We start from the raw sequence: 10,153 nt of genomic DNA, 5'->3' as shown, positions 1-10,153 counted from the left end.
ATACGGGATTTCTTATTTCTTATTCATTATTCTCTTGTTCCTTTACTTTCTCCCTCACTAAAAGAAACATTATTACTTTACATCTCAGATCTGCTGACCTTTGCACTTCCTTTACTCCTCAATTTTGAAAATAAGATGATACCATAGAAGAAAAAGACCTCAACTGCTTTAAAGACAAGACATGAGGCCTGAGTTCAAAAGCTGCCTCTTCCTCTTACTGCCTGTGTGACCTTGGAAAAATCACTTAAACTCTCCAGGCAGAGACAGAGATGATGGAGAGATAGATAGAGACAGAGACGGAGAGAGAGAGAAGGGACACTTCTTGTGAGTTGGGAATGGCTCTGCTTGTTCCTTTATATAATGAGGGGCTTAGAAGAGATGACCTTCTGGGGCTATAATGCGTTGGTCCTAAATTGCATGATCTCCCGGGCCTCAGTTTCTCCACCTGTAATGAGGGTCTCCAAGGTCCCTCATCCCTCAATCTGTTAGCTGGGCTCCCAGAGTTTGGGGAAATAGAAAGAGAATCCCCCTACTAATGGGATTCAGCAGGTTAAAGACAGTTAGGTGGTGTTTGCTTGCACGTCGCCATGAAAGGTGCCATAAAGAGAATAATATACACATGGTAGCCTCCAAACCATGAGAATGAAACATCTCCCAGTGACCACAGAGGTGCCTATACTCAGAGAGAGGGGGGTGGGGTCACCGTGTGCCATGGTCCAAATGGTGGAGCCTAGAACATGCACCCCTCCCCTCCTTGGCCTTCCAAACTGCTTGAAGTCCTCCCTTAAGACAGATTAGGCCTAGAAGAGACCTGAGGTCATCTGATCCAACCCTCTCATTTTACAGATTAGGAAACTGAGTACCAGAGAGGACAGTGGCTTCTGGGGGTCCCAGGGCTGGTGACTCTCAATCCAGGCCTCTCCACTGAAGCACTGGGAGGTGGGAGAATTCCCACTCGATGCCCAGAAGACAAAGCTGGGAAGAGTTGATGGAGGCCCAGTGACAGGTAACAGATCTATGATTTTAGGAAATGGGACTGATCTGGGAACAGGGACTTAATGGTATCCCCTGAAACCACACTCTGGTCTGTCTCCTCAAACACTGACCCTGGCCTGAGCATTTCCACTCAAAGTGAGAGGAGGCTGGTCTCCAGGCACCTACTTAGTCCTAGAGAGACCTCCCTCTCATCCTGCCTCAGGGGAAGGTGTGCTGGCCTTGGAGTCAAATCCTAGGATTTGTATGAGCTGTGGGCCAAGGACAAATCACTCAATGAGCCTCAAGGCAACTCCCAGAACACGTCTTAAGCCAAAGTCTTGGTACAGGGAGTTACCACACAGGGAGTGCTCAATGCTGACCCCATCACTGGCCCTTCTCCTACTCACATTTCTTTACTACTTTGGGGATCCGTGATTTCATTTGAGTATGTGTATCTTTTAACTACATCTACCTAAAATATGAAACATGCTTTTAAGTCAGCCCAGAAAACCTTATAGATAAAACTTGGCCCAGCTTCAAATCTCCCTTTCTACTGCTGCAGTGTAGCGCTTGGCAAATCGACGTAGGAGTGTGTTGTTTTGGCACCCGACAAGAATGTGCTTGCTACCGGTGGGGGCCTTTGAGCCGAGGGCAACAACAGAACAAAAATGACCAGTCTCAGGCCCTGGATCCTGCCCTGAGCATCAGAGTCAAGCCCACATTCTGGACTTTGAATATCTTGGGCCCTCTCTGCCTAAGCCACAGAAGAAGGGAAGATCAAAAACCAGCCGTGGGTCGATTTACGGCCTGTTCCAAGTCAGACCCTTCCCTTCCCTCTCCCAGGACATGGGTTATGAAAAGCAGGCCTTGCCTGGGGGCCAGGCCCTTCTCAACCACAGGGCTGGAAAGTTGCCCTCACTCTGTATGAGTTCTTTAAACACACACACACACACACACCACACACACACACACACACACACACACACACACACACATACCCCTGACATCCTGGAAAAGTTCTCTGGCTTTTAGTCAATAAATCAACACTCTGGGATCCTTTCATTTCTTTGTGGCCTCCCTTCCCCACAGGACCTTTTGGAAGATAAGGGTACTCAGCTACCCCCTTGGGCACATCTCCCAATATCTCACACCTGTCACCTGCAGCTGATAAGAACCGGGGACTGCACCATGAAGTATGTCTGTAGCTGACCTCATGGAAGGAAAGGTGGTCCAGGGCACAAGTTAGCTTAAGGGGCAGCAGGATCCAGGATTTCATGCCAATAAAATATTTCTATAATGATATTTTTGTTCTTTAGTCATTTTTAGTCATGACCCTGTCTGGGATTTTCTTAGCAGAGATACTGGAGTGCTTTGCCATTTCCTTCTCCAGCCCGTTTTACAAAGGAGGAAACTGAGGCAGATAGTTAAGCACCTTGCCCTCGGTCAGATTGTAACTCCAGTCTTTCCCGACTCCAGGCTGATTTCCTTTGTTTTATAGGGCAGAGAGTAGTTTAAATGTCACGGGGCAGTCGTTTTGGTTCCTATTGGAAAGAATTCATTTCTCGGTCTGTCGAAGTACAAGGTGGCTCGGCTTTATTTCAGGAAGCTCACCACTGGTTGACCTCAGTGGGATGGATTTTTTGGCCCTGTCTCAAAACTCCTCAAAGACCAAGTTTGAAGGAGGCTGGTCAAGGCAAGGGACTACTCCCCTCCTTCTTCCCCACCCCCACTCCAAATCAAGGATCTTTCAAGTATAGATGAAGAACTGGGGCTTTCTGCCCCCAAACCTGTGATTCTATACTCTCAGAACTTGTGGCTGTGTGTCGGTGGAAGGGGAGTGCTCTGCTGGAGCTTCCATTGCCTTTTTAGGGCAGAAGAAGGGCTTGTGGACAAAGGATGCAGCCCCCCAATCTCTGGCAGGTGCAGGATCCACCACTGGCAGCCTTGACTCGGCTTCTTAAAGGCCCCTCCAGAATGACTTCTCCTCAGGAGCCGTCTGAGGGACTTGTGAGGTTGGCTTGGAAACTGTTTGTACTTGGGCTCTGTCATATTTGTCATGAAGTGAGAGTTCTGCGCTCTCCAAGGTATAGCTTCCAGCCTTCCCAGCTACTCACCATTCTCATCGTCTTCTCTGCTGCAACTGAAGAAGGGATTTCTTGAGCCCTGGGGAATGGATCCTGCAGGATCACCCACTCACTGACTTGAGAGATGTTATCAATCAATCAATCACCAGGCCTTTTTTAAGTATGATCTTCTGGTCTACTAGGGAAGACAGCTTGTAAATACCTAGGAATGTACGAGATACAGACAGAGAAAGCAGAAGGCATTCTTAAAAGAAAGGTGCCAGGGGCTGGGGGCTGGGGGAAGTCCTGCTGCAATGGTGGGGGGGGGCAGGTTCAAGCTGAGTGAGGAAGGAAACCCACAAAGCGAGGCAGAGGCCAGGGGACAGAGGAGTGCTGAAATGGTAAAGGCTTTGTGGATGGGACCTTAGCAGGCACCTAGTCTGACCCACATCCAGAAGACAGCCCCCCTCTCGCATTGCCTGGGACCAGAGGCCATCCAGCTCCTGTCTGAAGATCTCCAGGAAGGGGAGCTCACCACTTTCAAGGCAGCCCATTCCACTTCTGGACAGCTCTCAAGCCAGTTCTTTACAGAGCCAAGTGTTAAATTCCTCAGTGTGATCTTTTATGCACAGAAATAGACAAACTGTATAAATCAAGGCATGATTTGTTTTCTTGGTTGACCAGAGTTAAAATGATGTAGAAAGTGTGAACAATGCAGATTAAATTTAGAAGCTCATCTTGCACACATCCCTGCCTCTGTGCCCCCCACCCCAGTCCAGTCAGTTGTTAAACATTTACCAGCATATTCCTCTGTCTAATTGTTAGGAAGTTTTTTCCTGACTTCAAGTCTAATTGACCTCTTTGCACCATCTACCCATTGTTCAGGCTCTGCCCTCTGGAGAAAAGTATTTTGCCACCTCAGAGAGTCTAATCTCCTTCCTTGGACTGCACACTGCTTGAGTAGGGTATAGGGCAGTAGAGTTGTGCAAGGAGAGGAGGCAGAGAACCTGCCCTGAGTTGTTGACCTGGGTGACCCAGTCTAGGCCTCAGTTTCCTTATCTGCAAAATGAAGGGGTCAAGCTAGTATATAAAGAGGAGTGTCTCACCCACCTCAATCCCCATTAATGTAGCCAATAAGAAGCTCTGTTCTTGATGCCTTTCTCAGGTGAGAAATCTTTGGAAGGGCAGAATTCATTTACTCATTCAATAAACATTTATTAAGGATCTATTCTGTGCCAGGCACAGTGCTAAATTCAGAATATTTGGATCTCCCATTGGCAGCTATAGGGTTAGGGTAGGACAGAGGGGATAGAGCAGGTGGGAAGACCTGAGTTCAGTTCTTCCCAAGACATTTACTAACTCTGGGGCCCTGGGCAAGTCACTAAACCTCTGTCTGCCTCAGTTTTCTCAACTGTAAAACGGGGATAATAATAGTCCTGAGTACCTCCCAGAGTTTTTGTGAAGGTCAAGTGAGGTAATATTTGCAAATGTTCTTGGCACAGTGCCAGGCACAAGGCAGGTGCTAATTCCTTCCCTTCTCCCACCCCCATAGCAGTGACCCTGGAAGAGCAGTGGTTGATACATTAGGATGCATCTGCATTAGTTGCTGAGAGACCTACCAAAAACCAGTTAGACACAGCCGGGCCAGAAAGCTTCAGGACTCTACAGGGGCACGGACCATCCGCAGAACCAGACAGCCACACCAAAGGCGAGCTTCATGAGGAATCCATAGAGGGAGAAGAGGACCCCCAGAAACCTGGAGCTGGGGTTACCCCTTTGTCACATGCACACTCTAAGTCTGAGACCACCTTCCTTTTGACTCTATGCATTGGTAAGAAGGTGTGTACCGTACATCCCAGAGGGATGCTTTTGTGCCAACTTTTCTTATTATATCACATTCGTAAATAAACCTTTCTGAAAAACAGTTCAGTCTGGCTGGTGGGCAATAAATGTGGAGCTTTTCAGGTGGGAGCTCATGATCGACAGCATTAGAAGCCCAGCCCCTCAGAACTGCCACCCCCCAGGACCCTGGAGAGAGAGTCATCCAGCCATGGGGGAGCCAGCCGGCTAATGTAAGTGGGAGTTTGAGGAGCAGCCCTAGGGAGGCTGCTATGTGAGAATCACAACCCTCCAAAGATAGAGGGGGTAGACAGGCCATCAGGGAGGAAGGAGAGCAAAGCAGGGTGGGAGGGTGTAATGTGAATGTAAATTTTAAAGATCTTCCCTGCCCCTAGGCTAAAGTGCACCTGAAGCCTGGGGTGGGAGGCTTGTTTTTCAGTAGATACTTCTTGATTGGCCAATGAGTCAATAAGGTTGTTACATTCTCTGAGCCAGGAGAAGGCTATATAAGCCCTGATGTGTAGCTTTGTTTTGGGACTCACTTTGAGAAGTGTTCTGTGATTTGATCTGAATTCTGGGAAGCCGTTGTTGAGAGTCCCCCGGCTTTGAAAAACCCAGAATGTGGAAACCCAGATGTTGACTGGGTATGGATGTAATGGTTGGACAGTTTGGAAATCTGTCTACTTGATGTTTCTGTCTTGATAATTATGCCTGTATACTTTGAGGTTCAGGGTGCTGACCTTTTCTGCCGGACAAGGTAAACGATATATGTCTGACTGATTAAAGTAAGCTTGTTAACCCATTTTGAGTTGCTTTCCTTTAACAAAGCAGATCCAAGAACCTGTGGTAGCTGCAAACCCTGAGGACGCTTGGGGTGCTTGCTGCCACAGAGGGCCCACTCCGGTGAAAGCTTCCTCGTTCCCTACTGAGCATTGTATTTTCTAAGCTGTGAGTGTTGGCTGCATGTTCCAAATTCAGCATTTCTAACACTTAATCAGTGCACAGCAAAGTGAATAGAACCAATAAAATAGTAAACAATGGAAACTGGAAGGAAAATAGAATACTATAAAAAGAGTTGTGAACTTGAACCTCATTCTCCCCCACCCTCAGAGAAGAGGGGGACTACGGGTGTGGAATAGGGTATATACTGGGACACAAAGTGGATGGGTCAGTTGGTTTTGCTGAAGAGTTTCTTTAAAAAAAGATTTTTATTACAAGTCAGCTCACTGGGTAGAGGAGGGGGAAGGAAGGTATTCAGAAATGAAGATCATGTGAAAACAAAAGCTAGGGAAAGAGAGAAGGGCTGGATCTCTGATCTGTCATCATTTATTGCTTTGAGCATTGAGAGACTTGGCCAGATAGCATGTGTCACAGGTGGGACTCCAGCCCAGGCCTCCCTGACTTCTCTGGTCATTATGCCACACAAAGATGTCAATAAATCTTTTTTAATTCAGTGCCCCTAAATTTGGTCATCTGGGGCAAAGCCTGGGTCATCCTGCCCTGCTGTATGTTGAGGTAGAAAGTGAGCTCCTTGAGGGGAGGGAATTGCTTCGTTTTTCTCCTCCTATCTGTAATCACTGCTTAATATGTTTGTTCAGTTGAATTGAATCAAAATATCTCTGCTTTTCCTAAATAGTCACTCCTCCTTGTCTGAGGAAGTGAATTAGAAAGGCCTCTGCTCGCTCCTCCACACAAGGGTGCCAGTGGTCCCTGGTGCCCAGCATTGCTAGCTGGGGACAGCTCAGAACAGTCCCCCTGCAGGGGCATTTCCAAAGAGGTGGAGGTATAGCTAAGGAACTGTGTGGTCCAATCAGGGGACCTGTGCCCCAGAATGAAGGGTTCTAGGCCTCGTGTTATCACGTACACCTTTTGCTGTAAACAGTGCAGAAATGTTCTTCTCGGGGCTGAACACGGAATCCGGTAAACAATGTCGTGTCATGGGCTGCCTTGACCCAGACTTTCAGGAAGGCAGCTGACACATTGCCCAGACTCGTGTTCACCCACATAGCTCAGGAGCCAGACAAGCTGAAGCAGCTTATGGCTCCCAGCTGGGTTATGCACTTTCTGAATGTCTGGCTAGAAAACAAAACTTGAAAATAGAGATCTCTGGTCCCAGTTCTAACGTGAAGCTGAAAAGCGTTTTTCATTTTTGAATTTATTTTTGTTAAGTATCAACAAGCTCCAGAGCCAGAGGGATGTCTGGTGCTGAACTGTTCTTTCTTAGTCAATAAACATGAATTAAGAGCCTGCTCTGTGCCTGGCCCTGTGCTAAGCCCTGGAGAAGCACAGAAAGGCAAAAGTCAGCCCTGCCCTCAGGGGGCTTCCACTCTCTTTGGAAACAACTATGTACAAAAGTGACAGGAAAGACAGACCGAGGGCAGGCTGGAGAAAGAGCACGGGATCCACTCTGTCCTCCTGGGGCCAGTGGGGTCAGGGGCCAGGGGCCAGGCTCCTCCCCCAGCGCCTACATTTCGGGGCAACTGGTTTTCCCCATCGTCCCATGTACTTTATTTTATTCATTTCGAACCATGCTTTGGAGAAGGGGGTCCCTGGGGCTCACTGAAGTGCCCAAGAGATCCAAGTCACAAGAGAAGCTTGAGAACCCGTGGGCTAGGGCATGTTGCCTGCTGTATACAATCCAGGCTCCTGCATCTCAGGGTCCTCAGCTACCTTCAGGTGCTCCATCTACAGAAGCGGTTTTCCCTTCTCGGATACTCTGCTCTCTCCAAGCCCCTCAGGGCCAGACCTAGTTTTCGTCTCGTGTTTGGGCCCTCAGTGCCTAGGACAGGGTACATGTTTGGAGCTTCATAAAAGCATGTCAAATGTCCACTTATACAAATACTCCGACAGCTCAGTGTTCTTGGTGGTGTGGCACTCCCCCCAACCGCACAGATGGCAGCCGATCCTTGCCTGCCAATCGGATCCTGTGGAGCTCTAGTTCACGCCCCCCATGAGGACATGGGCGCTATATTTCAGCAAAGCCATTGATAAACTGAAGTGGGGTGGCCAGGCAGAACATTCAGCCTGATGAAGGGGAAAACTCACTGCACTGGGAGCTTTGGAGGGACTTTGCTTACTTGCTTACTGTATCACATTAGTAGATCCCTTGGGGGACAGCGGCTCCCGTGACGGAGTGTTTGAGCAGAGGCTGGAGAGCCACATTAAGATGGCGTAGGGAGAATTGTCTGGCGGGGGTGGGGAGTGTCAAACACAGAGCCCACCGCACTCCCAGAGCATTGTCAAAACAAATTAAAATGCAACTGGAAAATGTTTAACACAGTAAATAAAAGTGCAATTAAAAAGGAAAGAACAAGGTGGACCAGGGTGGTTTTCCTTTAATCTCTTTAGTGTCATGCTTGGCCACACAATAGTAGGTGTTTAATAAATGCTTGTTGACTAACGTGAGTGGTAGGAATTTATGTTACAGGCGATGAGTCAAAAAGCTCTTAGCCTTGAGATGAGGAGACTCCTTCAGGTGTATTCAGGGCTGTCATGTGCAAGAAGGGGGAAATGGCAGATTTCAGCTCAATGTAAGAAGAAACATCCTAATGATTCCAACTCCCCCAAAGCATCTGCTTTTTGGGTTGGGCTCCAGGAGTGGGAAGGGTGGATGAAGCCTGGTAGGCTCTCTCACGGAGAAGATTCTTCTTTGGGTTTGGGTTGGACGAGGTGGCCTCTAAAGTCCTGTCCAACCGAGATTCCATGACCTAAGAAAGCCATCTTTGTCTGAAGATTTGGAATTAGAAGACCTATTTTAAAATCCCAGTAATGCCACTCCTTGCTTGTGTGACCTCTCTAGGTCTCCAGTTCCTTGTCTCTGAAATGAGAGAGTTGGACTCCACCTCTGCCAAGGTCCTTTCTAGTCTCCAAATTTATAATTCTATTATTCCAGTTTCACCAAAGGGACTGTCACCTTCCTATTGCTGCACATTACACCTTTCAACGCAAACCAGGCTCATGTTAACTTTATTTTTTTTTTTTGCCTCACATATCACGCAGTCGAGCTTACAGTCTTATAAGACCCCCAGATCTTCTTCAGATGAGCTTCTGGATAACCATAATTCTCCAATCTTGCCTCCCAGATGCACGGCGGAGCCTGCCTGCGGAGGAGCCGTGAGCCCACCCATCAGAGCCCTGCCTCCTGTGCACAGTGGAGCACAGGCCTGGGCCCCCCAACTGCCAAGCCTTCTGATGTGTGGCCTCCCTGCAGTCCTTTGGTCAGGCACCCAGTAACAATGAGGCAAATTTTGTACAAAAAGTCAGCAAGTTTGCTGGGTGTGACTTGTCCTTTACACATCCCTGGAACTCACTGCTCCCATGACTTGGGGTGGGGGAGGTGAGACTAGATAGTTCTTGTGTCCACTTCAACCCTTGGACAAGCCCATGGTTGGCCCTTGTTCCCATGGTGCAGCTGACTCCTCCCAGGCCAGTGGCCCCCCATGCCCCTTCTGGTGTCCACCAGGCAGGAGAGACAAAGGACAGGGGGAGGAGAGGCTGACCAAGGGACGGGGTGGGGGGAGAAGGGGGGTATCCTTTCTAGGCAGACTCTGCTTTGCGAATTTGTCTTAGCCTTATTTGTCACTCCCCAATGACCAATGAAACTCACTATATTACCGCAGCACATGACAAAAAAAATGGTGGAATAATAGGGATATTTTCTCTTTTGTTTTCGGAGCCATTTTCATTTCCCCAGATGCCTCTTCGTATCTCCAAAAAGAAATGGCAAATGTATCTACAAATTAGATGGCATCCATTCTACCCCCCTGAAGCTGGACCCTCACAGAGATGTAAGAGGTGAGAGGAGTTGGAGAGGAAAAATCTCAGTGCAAAGAGCTGTGAATGGAGCGCTTGGGACCCAGACATTTACTCCCTATGTGACTATGGGCCAGTCAGTAGTCTCCCAGAGCCTCAGTTTCCCCAGGTTTAAAATGGGGGCATGGGATTAGATGACCTCTAACATTCCTTCCGTCTCTCAGCCAGTGGTCCTGGGATCATAAGTCACTCCACTAGTTTCCTCAGCTTTAAAATACAGGGGGTTGGACTCAGTGACATGTAAGGAACACATTTTGAATCCAAATCTTGAACCCATTGTGATCCTCAGTCACTTAAACTCCCTTGGCCTCAGTTTCTCTAGCTTTAAAATGAAGGGGCTGGACTAAATGACCTCCAAGGGTCTCATCCAGTTCTAAATTTGGTGTTGGATGGATGTGTCAATGACCACGAATAAAGTCTGTCCATAACAACATTATATTGAGAAGACAATGGGATTTGGGTCA

The sequence above is a fragment of the Petaurus breviceps genome, unplaced genomic scaffold (assembly GCF_028583685.1).
Source record: "Petaurus breviceps papuanus isolate PSGF00001 unplaced genomic scaffold, PetGlider_PUasm1.0 207, whole genome shotgun sequence".
Classification (NCBI taxonomy): Eukaryota; Metazoa; Chordata; class Mammalia; order Diprotodontia; family Petauridae; genus Petaurus; species Petaurus breviceps.
Note: the sequence above shows the minus strand (reverse complement) of the source record.